Source organism: Maylandia zebra, linkage group LG17 (genome assembly GCF_041146795.1).
Source record: "Maylandia zebra isolate NMK-2024a linkage group LG17, Mzebra_GT3a, whole genome shotgun sequence".
NCBI classification, from domain to species: domain Eukaryota; kingdom Metazoa; phylum Chordata; class Actinopteri; order Cichliformes; family Cichlidae; genus Maylandia; species Maylandia zebra.
In genome coordinates this window covers 33,435,020-33,454,488 of record NC_135183.1, presented here as the reverse complement: position 1 = coordinate 33,454,488, position 19,469 = coordinate 33,435,020, and positions in this window count along the sequence as shown.

The window sequence follows — 19,469 nt, the reverse complement described above, 5'->3', positions numbered from 1 at the left end:
TACAAATCAGCATGAGAATGCTAGGAATATTTCAATCACATTATGCTGTGCCGCATAAGCTCCCACTCAGCCCAGCTCCTGGGATCATGTTGCCTCACTACAGCATGAGCAGTGCCTGAGATGGTGGGCAGGACATTTTCTTTTATAAGCCTGCCAGGAGATGTCATTGTACTATCAGTATAAATTGGACCTCTGATGTTGTCACACATCATGGTTTATTGTAGCACAACAATCAGCCCTTGAGTGCTTTACCCTAATCCATTGCTGCTGAAAACTACAAGAGTACAAGAGTAGAACAACAGAGTAGAAATTGAATGAATTCTGGCAGGTATATTTTTTATTTATTTATTTATTTTTTCACTTTAGCACCAAATCCATAGGTACTTGAAGTATCTCCATCTTTGCCAGGTAACTTAAAAAGTAAAATATTACATGTGAAGTAGTAATGACAGTATCCAGCTCACCAGAAGAGTGCATTGCAGTTGCTTTTACATAAAATTCCCCACGGGATTGCTAACCTTGATGACTTTTAGCACTTGTAATTGCTAACTATTGTGTTAGCATACAGGGCGCCGTTTGTAAAGTGAAACATGCTGAAATTAATGGCAACATTTTTCCAAATTTAGCTCAAAACCTTACAAACGCATGTTTTTTCAAGTCAATTTTTACAACATTTAGTAACATATTTGTAACTTTTCATATTTAAAAAAAACAATTTCAAATGTTAAATCTAAATGTTAAATCTAAATGTTACAGGAAACTAAATAATTAGCTAACATGCAAATTTATTGTACGGCTCAACGGAAATACCAAAATAAAAGCTTTAGCAAGCAAGCAATTTATTTATATAGCACTTTCAGATCAGCCCCCAGCTGAACACAAAGTGCTGTACACTTGACATGCCAGAAATGATACATAGAACATGTTTAAAAAATAAAAAATAAGATGATTATTAAAATGACATTTAAAATAATAAAATTAGCACAAATAGCAAAAACAATAATAAAATAGTATAAAAAATGATGATGAGAATGACATTTAAAACAATAAAATCAGCACATTAGATTAAAACAATAAAATCAGGGTCAGACTGTGTCATAAGCCAAGAAGTAAAAATGGGTTTTAAGACGTGTTTTAAAAGTGGACAGTGAAGGGGCCTCTCTAATGTGCTGGGAAAGATTGTTCCAGAGATTAGGAGCAGCAATAGAGAAGGGCCTGTCCCCTCTGAGCTTTCTCCTGGACCTGGGTACCTCCAGACCTGAGAGACCTGGGGGGTGAGTAAGGATGCAGAAGCTCAGAGAGGTAAGTTGGGGCAAGACTGTTTAAACATTTAAAAACAAACATGAGAATTTCAAAATGAACTCTAAGATATACAGGCAGCCAATGGAGTGAAGCCAGGAAGGGAGTTATGTGCTCTCTTTTACGAGTTCTGGTTAAAAGTCGTGCAGCAGCATTTTGGACCAGCTGCAGACGAGAGAGAAGATGCTGACTAACTCCAAAATACAGTGCATTACAGTAATCTAAACGAGATGAAATAAAAGCATGGATTACTGTTTCAAGATGCGGCCTGGATAAAATAGGGTTTATCTTTGATGATAAAAACGGGACTTGACAGTAGCCCTAATTTGACTGTCTAATTTAAAATCACTGTCCATCTTAAAACCCAGGTTTGTAACAACAGATTTAAAATACTCTGCTAGGGTTCCCAAATCAATAGCAGAGGGTTCACAAGGTCCACTAGGACCAAACAGAATCACCTCAGTTTTGCTTGAATTACATCTTAGAAAGTTTAGGGACATCCAAAATTTAATGTCTTCTAGACATGCTAGAAGTGGCTTAATAGAGAAGGCCTCTTTCTGCTTCAGAGGCCGATAAATCTGACAGTCGCCAGCATAACAGTGGAAGGATATTCCATGCCTTCTGAGGATGGTTCCCAGGGGCTGTAGATATAATGAAAAAAGCAGAGGCCCTAAAATTGAGCCCTGCGGGACCCCAGACTGAAAAGTGGCAGAGGAAGACTCATACCCTAAAAAGTTAACACTAAAAGTTCTGTCACAAAGATAAGACCTAAACCATTTCAAAGCAGTACCACGAATGCCTGCAAGATGGTGCAAGTCAGACAGTAAAATGTTGTGGTCTACAGTGTCAAAGGCAGCTGTTAGGTCAAGGAGGACAAGAACAACATGATTACCAGAATCACAGGAAAGGAGGATATCATTAAAAACCTTTAAGAGTGCTGACTCCGTGCTATGAAAGTTTTTAAGCTATGAAAGTTTTTAGCTGGACATGCTGCAGCGATTGTGAAGTGGAGACTGCAGCTGCTGAGAGTCCACTACTGCTGAACCTTTGGATGGCCTACAAAACGGATCTTCCGATGTTTTCAGCTAAATCGCTGGATGTGCTGGTAAGCAAGAAGTGAAGCCGCTTATGGCGTTGAGAAGTTACGGTGTTATTTTTGTGCCACTATTCTGAGCGCTTGTAAAAAAAAAAATTGCAGGTGCAAGTATTGCATTTTGAGGAGAAATTTAGTTTGAGCGAAGAAAAGCAAAATTTGAGTCAACAAAAATTCATTGCTGCGTGCAAAAAATGTATTTCAGTGTTTGCTATTATCCATTCACACACACACAATAGCAGCCCTTCTCGCTCAGTTTTTGCATTTGCGTTTGCTCGCAATGTGTTGCTTGCGCTCTCAACATTTCTGCCCGTGCGCGTTCAACTCTTTCTGTACACCGTTATATTTGTGCTACGGAACCAGCCAATCACGGACTTGGATGCAAAAAAATCTGATTGGCTGTTTTGGTCTCCAATTAGCTCGAAATGACGAAATGCAATATCCCAGAATCCATTTAGTCCAAAACTCAAACGAGGCATTGGCGGAGGAACACGGAGTGGCGGAGTTTGAAATATTACTCTTTCTGGGTCAGTGACCATCAGGGGAGAGCAGACACAATCTGACCACTACTGGCACACTTTTGCACTGGAGGTTTTCTTAAAGCTTTTATTTTGGTATTTCCGTAAAATTTCCGTATAAAAATAAATATGCCTAATACACAGATTCATGTTATATTAATATTCAAATCTACATATATTCCTCTATAATTATTAAACTATACATACCCAAATGTAGTGCTGTTTATAAAATGTCATTACATAAAATTATCAATTTTTAACATACAGTAAATTCACTTCATTGACCATTATACACAAGTTTATAATTTTTATTGTTACTGTGTTTGTTTTGGTTTTTTGTTGTTGTTCTTTTGTTTTTTATTGTAGGTCCCCCTCAGGTCATAACCCTCTGCTCTGTTCATGAACATTTTTTTAAATATTTTTTATTCTACAAGATTATTTATTGCTCTGGACATTAAATTTTAAATTTGACCAGATCCATCCAAATCCAAATTTCAGCGTGTTTAAAAATAATGAGTACAAAAAACCTGATTAGTTAGCTTTTCTTTTCCGTGAACTTAGTTTTATTTAAATTCAGTGACAATTTTTTCACATCAAAGCACTGTTTCAATTCATTTTTCTGGTATGTTTGCCTCTAAAAGTTCCTGTAAACCCTCACCTGACTAAAAGATATTCGTATCATCCGCAAATAGTATGTATTTCAGTATATTTGAGACTATATTTGTCTTTTATGTATAATATGAATAATGGTTGGACCTATCACCAACCCCTGGGGAACTCCACATGCAGGTTGATTTGTATTCATCTGGCAGTCATCTATTTCAGAAAATTGATACATGTGTCTTAAGTAGCTCAACACCCAATTCAATCCAACCCCTCTAATAATGAGTCGTTCCAATTTATTGAATAGTATGTTGTGATCAGTGGTGTTGAAAGCTTTTTTTTTTTTTTGAGAGGGGTGGGGGGGAACAAATTATTTAGGGTTAGCTGTATTACTTGATCAATTATTAATAATAATGTTTGACACATTTCTAATACCTTTAATATTGATTTTGTTATTCTCTAATATTTCATTGCAATATTCCTTTTTTTAAAGTCCTGAAAATATTAGTTTATTTTAAACTTTTTTTCCGTTGTTTCTTTATTTATAGTCTGTAAGAGTATTTTTTTTTTCTTTTTGCAGACATTTTCATACCTATAGTGATCCATGGACTACCTGTTTGTTTTTGACCTCCACTGCATTGGCTTATAGGACATTTCTTAGAATTTAATATTGTAAATGCCTTTCAAAATTTAGCATATGCTTTATTAATATCCTCCTCACAAACCTCACACCAGTTCTGTGTTAGTAATTCATTTTTAAATGTGTTTGTTTGCTTCAGTTCTCACTCTTTTAAATGTTATTACATTTAAAATAAATAAATAAATAAAACTAAATTAATAAATTACAAATTACCATTTATCTCAGGTGAATTAATTGAAATTATTTCAATCCAGCCTCAAGGAAACATGAATGTCTGTTTTAAACATCAATGCTATGCATTAAACTGTTTTGCTGTTTTTCACTTTGGATTAGAATAGTAGACATGCTGAAGAACAGACCAGCACTGCTAACCCCCAAACCCCTGCTTGTGTAAAACAATCAAAAAAAAAAAAAGCTACCATGCTTTCAAGAAAGATTACCACTAGATGACACATGGCAATACTGGAGGGTATCTAAATTGGAAAAGGGAGCTTGTATTTAGGTAGAAAGGAAATCAAAGAGTCAGATCAGTACTCTACTAATCTCATTGCCATTTAGACCCAAATTGATTTCCATAGGAAGGACCAATGGCCCAGTGTTTCCTTAAAGCAGTCTCCTTGTTCAGAGCCCATGGCCTTATTCAATAGGAGCTAAAGGCCAGCCTGGTGTTTATAAGCAAGATAATTTGCTTAGTGTCTTACCATGTTTAGTAACAGCCCAATCAAATCATCCTTACAAGGTCACTCACCTCTGAGCGTTGCATTATTTCTATAAGCAAATAGTTATGTGGTTCTTAAAACTATTAGCAATACTTTTAGTTCATTAATCCTGGCAGGCATTAGGATCTTGTATGGCTAGGTTCTTGAGTTTTTCTGTCTTATTCAGGCAACACTGCCAGAATTACCATATTAAAACCTTTGAAAGGGGCTAAAAGGGCACATCATCAAATCAAATCAAAATGTATTTATATAGCACATATTAAAAACAACAAAGTTGACCATAGTGTTTAACAGTCAGTAAAAGCATGAGAAAATTTAAAACAAAACAATAAAAACAGGACAGGAAACAATAGGTGACAACACAACAAGCCAGATTAGAGCCAACTAGTTAAAATCAAAAGCCAAAGTAAGAAGACAGGTTTTAAGATGTGATTTAAAAGACTGGATAGACAAGGCGGTACGAATATGAAAGTTTTCTGTTTTCATTTTAGACTGTGGGTGCTGAGAATTTGTCATCAAAAATTATGTGAAAGATCAAGTACCCTTTTAATAATGGAAAGAAAAATCTATTTTATTCCAGGAAAATAGTGTGGTAGCCCTTGGAGTCCTACATGTGTAAAACTGGCATACATTTTTTGTTCTTTTCCTGTAGTAACCTTTATCTATAATAATAATTTAGATGTACTGTTGGGAATGCATTATGGAACCATATAATCGATGCTGCACAAGGCAGACTGACCCAAATAAATTTATATCTCACTAAAGCTATCGCAACGGAGATAATGGCTGGGGTGAGAACTGGAAATGAACATCTGTTAGATATGTTAGATAAAATAAAATACCCAAACTACAGTATTAAAGGTTTGTGTCTTTGTTTAGGACTGACAATAAACTGACTTCCATCCTTTCATATCTACACAGATATGAGAGATGTGGATAGATGTAAATGGGCATGACAGATGAATTTAAAAGGTAGAGAAAGCACTGGCTGTGGAGACCTGGAGAATCTAAAAGAATAATAGGTAACCAGAATGAAGCCACATGAGAAAGAAAAAAAAAATCCAGGCGCTAAGAGCTGAAAGGTCCTCCAATCTTACCAGGCAGCTAGCTGTACTGTAAATATGTCCCACTTGGTGGGAATCAGTGTAAAAGGCAGCTAGCAGCTGGTGCTTAGCGGGGTCCTGCTGGCCCAAGCCCACAGCCGCCCCAGCTCACTGATGAAGACAGATGGATTGGGCCACAGCCCCAATGCAGGAAACACACCCCTGAGTCGGCAGATTAGAGCCAAGCTTCTGATGGAGGCCTGATAGACCACTGAGGGAGAGACAGCAGACTGGGAAGAGGAGAAATGCTAGGTACACAGGCGGTTCTTCACATGAACTTTTGAACCAAGGCATGATGCGGAATAAGGTCGGCTGAATGTTAATGTTTGAGTGAAACGGTGCACTGAGGAACTACAAAAGGGTCAAATTTTCAGAAGCACTGCGAATAAATGACCAGAATAAAGTGCATTCAGCTCATTAACAAATGACAACAGTGGCAAGGTAAGTTTAAAAAAGAGCTCCATTAAATTGATCGAGTGGGCCGGTAAGCTTTGTACTATTTTTATACCTGTATGGTAACAGACCCGCCAGGTAGTCCGGTGCTGTACAGCCATAGGTGCCGTGCCCATAAATGCATCACTGGATAACCAGGAAAATGGCACTGCCCTTTATTTTATTTTCATTTTAATCTGAACACCTCTTCTTATTTAGGGATGCTATCCAAAAAATGCTAACTTCATGCTCCTAAAGGTGAGAAGAGGATTACAGTTGGGATAAAGAAAGCATCATATTTGCTTGTTATTTCTTTGCAGATAAGAATGGAAATCCTTAAAGAAGATGCATATATAAAAAGGTGTAAAACAATTAAAAAACTGTTTTTCCTCGTAAGATTTTGTCCCATTTGGGTTGCAGCTCAGAAATAGCATGCTCAAAAAACTACAATTTGTTTTGCCTGCAGTCTTATGGATATTAATGTTGAACTAAACCTTCACCTTTCTGAAATAACCTCGGGTTCATCTTTGTTAACGTTCACGATATAAGTAGCTTATTTTGCTGAAATAGACATTCCACATACAGTGGGGCAAAAAAGTATTTAGTCAGCCACCGATTGTGCAAGTTCCCCCACCTAAAATGATGACAGAGGTCAGTAATTTGCACCAGAGGTACACTTCAACTGTGAGAGACAGAATGTGAAAAAAAAAAATCCATGAATCCACATGGTAGGATTTGTAAAGAATTTATTCGTAAATCAGGGTGGAAAATAAGTATTTGGTCAATAACAAAAATACAACTCAATACTTTGTAACATAACCTTTGTTAGCAATAACAGAGGTCAAACGTTTACTATAGGTCTTTACCAGGTTTGCACACACAGTAGCTGGTATTTTGGCCCATTCCTCCATGCAGATCTTCTCGAGAGCAGTGATGTTTTGGGGCTGTCGCCGAGCAACACGGACTTTCAACTCCCGCCACAGATTTTCTATGGGGTTGAGGTCTGGAGACTGGCTAGGCCACTCCAGGACTTTCAAATGCTTCTTACGGAGCCACTCCTTTGTTGCCCGGGCGGTGTGTTTTGGATCATTGTCATGTTGGAAGACCCAGCCTCGTTTCATCTTCAAAGTTCTCACTGATGGAAGGAGGTTTTGGCTCAAAATCTCACGATACATGGCCCCATTCATTCTGTCCTTAACACGGATCAGTCGTCCTGTCCCCTTGGCAGAAAAACAGCCCCATAGCATGATGTTTCCACCCCCATGCTTCACAGTAGGTATGGTGTTCTTGGGATGCAACTCAGTATTCTTCTTCCTCCAAACACGACGAGTTGAGTTTATACCAAAAAGTTCTACTTTGGTTTCATCTGACCACATGACATTCTCCCAATCCTCTGCTGTATCATCCATGTGCTCTCTGGCAAACTTCAGACGGGCCTGGACATGCACTGGCTTCAGCAGCGGAACACGTCTGGCAATGCGGGATTTGATTCCCTGCCGTTGTAGTGTGTTACTGATGGTGACCTTTGTTACTTTGGTCCCAGCTCTCTGCAGGTCATTCACCAGGTCCCCCCGTGTGGTTCTGGGATCTTTGCTCACCGTTCTCATGATCATTTTGACCCCACGGGATGAGATCTTGCGTGGAGCCCCAGATCGAGGGAGATTATCAGTGGTCTTGTATGTCTTCCATTTTCTGATGATTGCTCCCACAGTTGATTTTTTCACACCAAGCTGCTTGCCTATTGTAGATTCACTCTTCCCAGTCTGGTGCAGGTCTACAATACTTTTCCTGGTGTCCTTCGAAAGCTCTTTGGTCTTGGCCATGGCGGAGTTTGGAGTCTGACTGTTTGAGGCTGTGGACAGGTGTCTTTTATACAGATGATGAGTTCAAACAGGTGCCATTCATACAGGTAACGAGTGGGGGACAGAAAAGCTTCTTACAGAAGACGTTACAGGTCTGTGGGAGCCAGAGATTTTCCTTGTTTGAGGTGACCAAATACTTATTTTCCACCCTAATTTACGAATAAATTCTTTACAAATCCTACCATGTGGATTCATGGATTTTTTTTTCACATTCTGTCTCTCACAGTTGAAGTGTACCTCTGGTGCAAATTACTGACCTCTGTCATCATTTTAGGTGGGGGAACTTGCACAATCGGTGGCTGACTAAATACTTTTTTGCCCCACTGTAGGTCACTGGATTTACTTACTTTTTTATGACTACTAAGTTCACTCCTACCACTGCTCGCTGTCAACATCTGTCTCCTCTGCCTTTCAGTAATGTTCAACATTGCTGTTATCAAACTAAAGGCCTCGGAAATTTCTCAACCACTTATACAAAACTGCATGAGAAGACCAGACTACATAGCACATCGCATTATGATACTCCTGAACAAGCAGAGTATTCAAGAAAAAATTGCTTGCATGCATTTTAGGCAGTGCGGTATACTGAGTAGTGGATCACTGACCACAAACCACTGAACTATCAGACAGCTTTACTGATCTGCATGAAAGGCTTGGAAGTAAGGCGTCAACATGCAGCAACACACAAAGTGCACATTTGGCTTTCAGATTCAATGTGTACAAACATGCCTTTTAAAGCACCTCCAGCAAAAACATGGCAAGATTCCCAACCAATCTGCTGAGACTGACTGACTGAGACCCCCTGAGCTGGTGAGAGCTACAGCAGTCCCGCGAGGATAGTTTATTGATTGGTAAAGGCCGTGTTAGGTGTGTTACAGTTGGCTCAGGCACACCTCTGATTGACTTAGTGTGATGAGGGCATAATTAAGACTGCAGCACATTAACAGATGGCTGAACTATCACACAGAGCAAGCGAGAGACTAGAAGCATGCCGTGCATATTATAGTGTGCTGAACTTCTCTATCAACATGTACGGCACCCACAGATGGTAGTTGAAGTGGCTTGAGAAAAAGCAATGTCCAGAACTTTTTGAAGATGGAGGTGCTATAATTATTTATGATATTTGACTCAAAGGGGTGTGGATATGGATGACTATGGAAAGTTTTACTTTATAGTTCTAAAAATGTATTTTAAATCATATTTCCTTGTGTTTAAGTAATACTGGCTTGTCTATACAAATGTAAGAAAGAGCTTGATCCATGACATGCTATAATGCAACACAGTAATGGTAAATAAAGTTTATCTCTAGTTTCCAGCATAAAAGTTGCAATTTGCTTGCATTAATGAATATTCATGCTGACTGTATAAAATTTGTGTACAATGGATGTGCATACAAAGGGTAGAGTATAGAAACTGAAGACTGGTCTATTTTTACATTAGGAGACCGGCTCTCCGTGCACATATTTTATATATACACCGCCTACACATTGCTCTCTCGTCTGGAGTAGCCAGTTTCATTGTTTAGAGTGGAGGCGTAGTGTTGAAGCAGCTGCACTGCAAACACCTAGCCCCCTGAGCAACAGTTTTTATTTTACATTGAATTTGGAGGCAATAAAGCAAACTGTGTGGTGTTTTGAACAGAGACCTGAAGACTTTCTGAACACAGGTCAGACTTTCAGTAAGGCTTGTAATGGATAAAAAAGAAATCCACAATCCATAATAACCAGTTCTTGAAAGGCCACTTGACACTTGCTACATAAGCAAGCAAATCTCCATAAATTCACTGGTTATACAGCAGAAATTAATCTTTAAAGCCCGATACTTCATGGTCTAGGGGTATTATGTATTTTTATCATTGTGTTCTTAGGGTTTTCTCCTTGAATAAATATATATATAATTTCTTTGGGATTAATAAAGTATTCTGATTTAATGTTTTGTGCTGCAATATCTGGATTTGTATACCATTGCATGGATTTCGCCCTATTGCCAGTCTTGGCAGCCGGGGGTCAGTCCGCCAGGGCCTCCGCTCCTGGCCGCCACCCGGCACACAATGCACCCGACCCCTATGGCGCCTCCTGCGGGTGGTGGGCCTGTGGGAGGATGGGCCCATGTCTCCTCTTCGGGCTGTGCCCGGCCACCAGACGCTCGCCCTCGGGCACCCTCCCCGGGCCTGGCTCCAGGGCGAGGCCCCGGTAACCCTATCCCGGGCAGGGTAAACTGTTCCCTCGGTGTCCTTTTCATAAGGGTCTTATGAATCGCTCTTTGTCTGGTCCCTCACCCAAGAGGAGATTCTGGCAAACCGTCAGACGTCTCAGGAGGGGAAAGCGGTGCTCTACCTGCACTGTGTATAGTGCTGGCGGAGCGCTGCTGACGTCGACTGAGAAAATTGTCAGGCGGTGGAAGGAATACTTCGAGGACCTCCTTAATCCCACTGACACGTCTTCCGAGGAGGAAGCAGAGTCTGGATGAGGGGAATGACCCGCCAATTTCCGGGGGCGAGGTCACTGAGGCAGTTAAACAACTCCTTGGTGGCAGAGCCCCTGGTGTTGATGAGGTCCGCCCCGAGTTCCTGAAGGCTCTGGACGTTGTAGGGCTGTCCTGGTTGACACGCCTCTGCAATGTTGCGTGGAGATCAGGGGCAGTACCTGTGGACTGGCAGACCGGGGTGGTGGTCCCCATCTTTAAGAAAGGGGACCGGAGGAGTGTGTTCCAACTACAGGGGGATCACACTCCTCAGCCTCCCTGGGAAAGTCTATGCCAGGGTGCTGGAAAGGAGAGTTCGTCCGTTAGTCGAACCTCGGATACAGGAGGAACAATGCGGTTTTCGTCCTGGTCGCGGAACACTGGACCAGCTCTTTATCCTCTCCAGGATACTTGAGGGTGCATGGGAGTTTGCCCAACCAGTCTACATGTGTTTTGTGGACTTGGAGAAGGCATTCGACCGTGTCCCTCGGGGTGTCCTGTGGGAGGTGTTGCGGGAATATGGGGTGTCTGGCCCATTGCTACGGGCCATTCGATCCCTATACAACCGTTGCAAGAGCTTGGTTCGCATTGCCGGCAATAAGTCGGACTCGTTCCTGGTGGGTGATGGGCTCCGCCAGGGCTGCCCTTTGTCTCCGGTTCTGTTCATAATTTTTATGGACAGGATTTCTAGGCGCAGCCAAGTGGCGGAGGGCTTTCGCTTTGGTGGCCTCAGAATCTCATCTCTGATTTTTGCAGATGATGTGGTTCTGTTGGCTTCATCGGGTGAGGGCCTCCAGCTCGCACTGGAACGGTTCGCAGCCGAGTGTGAAGCAGCGGGAATGAGGATCAGCACCTCCAAATCTGAGGCCATGGTTCTCAGCCGGAAAAGGGTGGAGTGCCCACTCTGGGTCGGGGATGAGTTCCTGCCCCAAGTGGAGGAGTTCAAGTATCTCGGGGTCTTGTTCGCGAGTGATGGGAGAAGGGAGCCGGAGATCAACAGACGGATTGGGGCTGCAGCTGCAGTAATGCGGACGCTGCACCGGTCCGTCGTGGTGAAGAGGGAGCTGAGTGTAAAAGCGAAGCTCTCAATTTACCGGTCGATCTACGTCCCTACCCTCACCTATGGCCACGAGCTGTGGGTAGTGACCGAAAGAACGAGATCGCGGATACAAGCAGCAGAAATGAGCTTCCTCCGAAGGGTGGCTGGCCTCTCCCTTAGAGATAGGGTGAGAAGTTCGGCCATCCGGGAGGGGCTCAGAGTAGAGCAGCTGCTGCTCCACATCGAAAGGAGCCAGCTGAGGTGGTTCGGGCATCTGACAAGGATGCCCCCTGGGCGCCTCCTGGGTGAGGTGTTCCAGGCATGTCCCACCGGGAGGAGGCCCCGGGGCAGACCCAGGACACGCTGGAGAGATTATATCTCTCGGCTGGCCTGGGAACGCCTTGGTATTCCCCTGGATAAGCTGGAGGAGGTGGCTGGGGAGAGGGAGGTCTGGGCCTCTTTGCTTAGGCTGCTGCCCCCGCGACCCGGCCCCGGACAAAGCGGATGAAGATGGATGGATGGATGGATGGATGATTGGATTTCGGATCATCTGCAATTATATTGCTCACCTTTAGCATTAGCTGCTGTTAACCAGCATTAATTAAACTTTCTTTGAAATGGATCTAGCCACATACAGAGCCAATGCACCTATAAAATTACACCTTGTTAACCGAAACTTACCACCCATCCATTTTCTTCCGTTTATCCAATTCAGAGTCACAATGGGATTGGAGCCTATCTCAGCTGCCGTGAGCTGAGAGGTGCCAGTCTGGCTAACGCACAGAGACAATCACTGACACCCGTAGCAATTTTTAGAATCATAAGTTAAGATAATATGCATCTTGTAGACTGTGGGAGGAAGCCAAAGTACCAAGACCCTACATTGAAACACCACACAAAGGCCCAAATGACCAGTGGGATTGAACCCAGGCCCATTTTGCTATGAGACAATGGTGCTAACCACTGCATCACCAGGTAAACTGGTGATAACTTCCAAAATCAACCTTTATGGTCTGTGATACTGTAATTTAAGAGGCCTGAAATGGATCTAGAATATTTCGCCTTGGGTTTAAAAGTAACTAGCTCATAATGACAGACTTTAGCTAATTACAGGTCTGATCAGACCTTATCTGTAGGTTGGTATTAAATAATATAAAGAACAAAAGAAAAAGTCTATTGAAAGTCAAAGGCAAAAGATTTTGACATAGAGGAGAGGTTTTCAATTTCTTTATGTGACCAAAACTCAACATTTATCTTTAATTGGCCTGCTACCATCAGGTGGGAGGAGTTTAGAAAGAGGGGAAGATACAAGAGAGGGAGATTTCTGTTCTAACTCTGGAATATGCTCATATTTTCTGCTTACTTTATCTTTAAAGAGTACAAAATAATTTCACTATTATACTTTTCATTTAGCATCCACTCACTTACACTAACTTGCATGTACATGCAGAAAACTGGATCTCTTAAACAGCTACAGCGAAGAGCCACCATGCGGTGATTTTCTAGTCTAATGTTCACAACAATGGAAAAAAGAGGTTGAGGATCAACATTCACTGAATTTCCTGGAAGTTCATTTGCCAGTGACTTACACAGCAGGTCTGCTCATTGTGTTTACTTCCATTTCCCAGTTTCAGCCCGGTGTTCACTCTGCTTGTCTTTTGTGTAGTTTTCCCCAACCAAATAGGATAAAAAGTTAATAGAGGAGAAGAACCTCAGGGAGCAGATGAGAAAACGGTAGTCACGATTCAAGCCACACACAATTTGATGACATGACCAGAAAAAATCAATAGGAATTCATTGTGAGAAACCCCTCAGAGCTCCACTGACAGAACAAAAAGAACAACTCAGTGCTGCTGAGCTGACGTAGTAATAGTCCAGTAAAGTCATTCTCCTAGAGGAATCAAACCATGCCTGCTCAAGCAGTTCATTATCCTTTCCATGGTTTACCCCCTGCTGCCAGCCTGTGTTCATCACCAGGGGCACCAGATTTTGACAGTGTTGTTTTCTGAAACACCTCTGATAATTTCAGGGCAGTTGAAAACAAGCAGCAGAATGAATAGTTTGCAGAAAGATGCAGAAAAAATTCATCTGTGCTTTTCTTTGTGGCAGTCAAGTAGCTTTTTTTGTTGAAATTGCAAAGCAGTTGGAGCCACTTTGTACATTTGAGAGCGATGGAAGCCACTGCTGCCGCTTTAGCTATTGTTAGCAGATGACGCAAAACTTTGATTCAAGTGCGTGTATGTTGGTGATGCAAGTTCATGTAAAAGTTGAATGTTACTCTGGAAAAGACTGTATTTTAAACTACTGTTCTAATGGTTTATTAACGGTCTAGAGGCTTCTACAAAATGTGACTTGTGCTCTTAGGTCACCTAATACTTTACAACACCTGAAATTACTGTGGCCCTGCTATCTTCCCCTTCTTTTAAAGCTCTACTTTGCTCTTAAGGACATAGTTTATATTAACGCCATTCAAATATTCCTCTAATATGTTTAAGGGTTCTGTTGGCTTTTCCAAATATGACATGTGGTTTAGCTGCCATGGACGTAAAAGATCTCCTGTTTTTTATCCTTATTAGAAACAAATATTTTGTCAGCAACTAAAAACTCTTCTCTGAAAGAAAAGTGTCTCCATAACAGACACTTTAAAGAGTTTTACCTCTGTACACCACCCCAGTGGATTTTGCATGAAATAATGAAGATGTGGCTGAAGTCAGGCTTTCAGCAATTAATTCAGGGCATTTAACCAAAATATTTCATTGACTATTTAGGAATTATACATTATTTTAATGGTTTCAGCATCAAAATCAATTGCAGTCAATGACTGCCTGAAGTCTAGATAATTATTTTTATGGAAATAATTCTGTCATCGTGCATTTTAGTTGTCGTCTTTTGTGGTGTTGCTGAGCCTGTTCACTGGTGGTGTAAGCCAAAAGGCCATTACACAGGGCCATTGGGCTCTTGTTGGAAGAGTTAGGACCACATCTGAGGAAACAGGGAAACAATTTCAGTTAGCCGATGTGTGTTTGTGATAAAATAGTATTATTTTACAATTTTCATATCGTTGTATATTCAGTAAGGGTGCATGTTCGGAGCTAAAAGTGCTGTTATCTGATTGGTCAGATCGGTTTATTGGGATCTAAAAAATCGAGCTTTGATTGCCAAAAATGAATGCCACACATTTGTCCAGTGAAATTATGGTTGGTGTGAATAGCTGGATTAACAAGAGGTGAGTTTGAAATATTTGCACAGATTTTATGCGTCATGTGCGTAAAGGCCTTAACTGTAACGATGGATGGAGCCATCACTAACCGATTCTTGCACGACTGTTTTAATGGCATAATGAGCATTTTTGCACTGCTGAATTGTTTTTTGTTTTGTTTTTTTTAACTGAAAAATGAATGCGACCATATATTGACAAGATTTCAGTGTTGATCAGCTAATACTAGCACTACATTGGGTAGCAAGGTAGCATACTCTTCTATATTTTGTACAATACTGTAAATAGGACCTCATCATGCTGTATAAAATAAAATGTCAGACTAGCAGCGAAGAAGAAAAAAATCATTAGAAAAATAGTGAGCTTGTAAATAAGTAGGGTGATTTGACAAAATGCAAATTCAAAGCACTTGCATGGGAGACTTAGTTCTGAGGCCCACGAGCTCTGTCAAACTTGAATAAATTAATCTCAGGGGCTACATGTTGAGAAGCCATTCACAGGTTATGTTTCTGTCTTCAGTATTACTAGCCTACTCAGTGAACTCTGATTTTATTTCCTTATAGCTATGTAAAGAAGTGTGAGTTTGTGATAAACAAAGCAGTGAAAGTAACTGAATACTGTTAAAAATGATTTTAACATAAATATAGGCAAAATGATTTGCCATTAAAGGAGTAGTTAGGTAGCTGTACAACAGGCAGCAGTAGCGATGTGTGAGTTCTTTAGAGGCTTCAGCTTTGTTAGGGCCTGAAGCCTTGTTCCTATTACAAAACTTGTTCAATTAAGTACCTCTTCACTTGATTAACACAAGCAATCTTAATTAAGACATAATAAACCAATATGAAGAATCATCACCAGTAATCACTGGCAGGTATTTATTGTGCAATAAATCATGTAGATATTTTCATGATTAGGTCAACCTCAAGTCATGTTTCAAAATTGCATCCTAGACTTGAGCAGGGAGACTTACTTCTCACTTGTGTGCCATCCTTCCTGCCCTGATGTTAACCCCTGCGCTGGTTTTCAACTCCACAGCAAACCCTTCAGGAGACGATGCTTCAAAATCTCACCTGACCTCATGTTTATTCATGTTTGTCGGAGAAACAAGAAAGGCCGCTTCACGGCCAAGCTAGCCAGGCAGAACTAAGGCAATCACCCAAGAGATGGGAGAAGGAAGGAGCCTAACATTTAATTTAATATACGCCCCATGGAGAATGAGTGCAGGTGACAGTGAGAGGTTGGATAAGGGCAAAAGACTACCTTTTAAACATGGCTGGCCTGATGCTAGCTTTGATGCAGCTGCCCTCTGGCCCTGACGGGCAGACTACTGAACCGCGTGGGCTGGAGTGGAAGCAAGGATCGAGAACCCTTGGCAGACACAAAAGCTCAGTAAACAGGGTCGCTATTTGCTCACCTTTGTCGGATGACTCATTGGAAAGGATTCAGCCGTATGCTAATGAGAAGAGTGGAGTTGTCTGGATAAAAGAGTCTCTAGAACTAGCAAGCATAGGGGTAAGGCGAGTTAAAAAAGCTGAATAATTTCAAATATTTTGGGATTAAATACTTTCACATCTCTCTCCCTTTAAACTTGAAATTTGAGGATTGCAGCTCTGCTTCTTTGTAAGGAGCAAAGGCTTCTGCTGGATCAAATACTTTCTTTTAGTGATTCATGTTTTCAAGTAGGTTTTAACCTCCAAAACTTGGAAGGCCCTGCACTCTCGTTTTTCAAGCATCCTGAAGATTCCTGTGTTCATTCAACAGGAGCTGTTTCAACACACAACAACCCAAATGCTGATTTAAGGCTTAAATAAACCACAGAGACAATAAGCTTGCTGCATCAGATAGGGTAGTCACTTAAAAAATAAAATATGATGATGGCAGTGGGGGGCTAGATCACCATGGAAACTTATGCTGAACACACAACCTGATATAAAGCATGTGTTCTGGGAGTGCCACTTTTTCACAAATTCTTCCATTTATAGTGTCCTGTAAGTATGATATCAATTTGCACCATAACATAAATATACTTATTTTAATGCTCAGTGTGCTTGTACTGACCAAATTAATTATTTTCTTCAGCATCTGGCCTACTTATTTGCAGCACACTGTTATACGTTTATGTTCTTTATAGATCTGTATCACCTGTTCCTCTGAAAAGTTCTCTGAATGAAGAAAGCAATGCCAAATTGATTCATTTTGTGCAGAAGAAGACTTCAGCGACACGTCAGTTGCACCTTTTTATGTGAGCATGCACAGACCCTGAAGCAGAAAGCCCACGTTAACAAAGAAAGTTGTCACCAGCTGCTGTGATACCAGTTCCAGTACTGTGCAATGGTCTCGAGCCTCCCCTTGTTTCTCCATGTTTTACTGAGATAAAGATGCAGAGATTTCTTGAAACATGTGCAAACATACATGGAAAACATTATATCAGGTAAAACTTTTTATAATCTTTTTAAACAGTCTGCAGGAATTGTTCTCCTTCTTGAATGATATTCAAATATGATATTCCTTCATCAAAATTACACACAAAAATGTATAGAATATACAAAATTAAATCATGTAATGTGACCACATATTATGATGTGATAAGTAATTTCAGCTTAAACCCATTTTAGCAAAGGCACTACACCACAGAGTTTGTCATGTTAGTTGCCAGATAATGATAAAATGCACCAAAAGGCACTCCTTATATATCCAGTATGTGTTTTATACCTGTGAGTTGCAGGCCAAAACCAACACGTTCTCGCTCCCAAAGCGTAACATTTTACCAGGGTGCCAAATCGTTAGTATATTACGCTTTCGGCCACCCAACACATCCTTATATTACGAGTTTGAAAAAATACATAAGAACCGTTTGGAATTAATCTACACATGTACGTTTATTTTATTTAAATCGCTTTGGAAAACACTATCTAACACGATTAAGGTGATGATTAAGGTGATGATTAAGGTGGTGGTTAATGTTAGGGATAAGGTTATGTTAGGGGTAAGGTTAGGGTTAGGGCTGGAATACACAGCTGGAACGTCTGTTAGCACGAGAGCGTTATTCTGTTCAATTTCGTCCACAATCCGGCAGGTAGCATAGGAATGCAGAAGGTCACCTTTTGCGTTCCCGTGGAACGCCTTGGAATGTGACAAATCGTTGGTATATTACGTGTCGGGAGTGAGAACAGGCTCACCAAAACATTTTTAGTGCTTTAAACAGGGTTCTCAGTGTTGATTTATGGGGTAATGACTCCCCATTAGAGCCAGCCCCAAGTGGCTGCGAGAGGAACTGCAGTTTATGGCATTTGCACATTAGCTTAAGTTTTCAATCCTGGAAGTTGCTTGTTGATACAACCAGACTTCTTTTTCTGACCACAGGTAATGCCCCCTTCTGCCTTCTGTCCGTTAGGAATAATGCACATTTCTTTTCAGACCATTTTCTTTATACAGTCTGTGGTCTTTTTCTTTTCTTTTTTTTTTCATTTTCCCATTCTTGCTACTCACTAGAACTACTCATATAAAGGTTTATGGAGTAGAATACTTTGGATTCAAGCTAAGTCATCTATTAAGTATCATAACTGAAGTGTATTTTGGCCATGTCCCTCTTTTATCACACATTTGAAACTCTGCACCAAACCTTCCTGCAGTAGTTTTAGAAAACCAATGCACAAATCTACTGAATATACTGTATACAGTGTGTCTTTTACAATAATACACAATCTCTCTTTCATATACACACACCTGCATTTCCCCGATCTTTTTTTTTTGTCTCGCGCTACACTGTAGTATTCAAAGCATTTGAAACTACCAGTCAACTCCCCCTTCAACTGAGGCAATAGTCTTCCGAGGAGGACAGCACAAGTTAAAAAAAAATTAACTTCACTCATCTTGCCATTAAAAACAACCTGGAGTATTTGAATCTGTCAGGTGAAAATCCCCCGTAAGCTGCCGAACACAACAGAGCAGATATAGGAGTGGAGCTGAAAGATAAAACACCCCATCTTTTCTTGCGAGCTTCTCTTTGAAACTTCCCTTCAGTGTTGCCTCTGAGATGGAGGTTCTTTGCTCCCTGCAGAGCTCCTCCAGCTTCACCCCTTCTCCCTGGAGAGATTTGCAGAGCGAGACAAATACCTTGGGTTTCTCTGCGGCTGTGTGTTCTCCAAAACTCGCTCCAGGCAATTTTAAATTAATACCTAGCACTGCCTTTCCCCTGATAATTATGTATCATCACCCATGAATGCTATAAACGGAGGATGCTTAGTGCTTGTATAATAGGGCTAAACTGCAGCAAAAACCTCATTCTGGATATAATGAATGCTGCATCTCTTAGAAAGGTGTTGAACATCTTTACAATTACAAGGAGCTCTGCGGGTTCTCAATATTTACATGCTATTACAGCCCCGTGCCTTCCAGCTATGCTTCCTTTTGTTGTAAGGAAGATATCTATGCCCATGCAAAATGTCAGTGTCTTGGATCAGCAGAAATTTGTCGCCTACTTA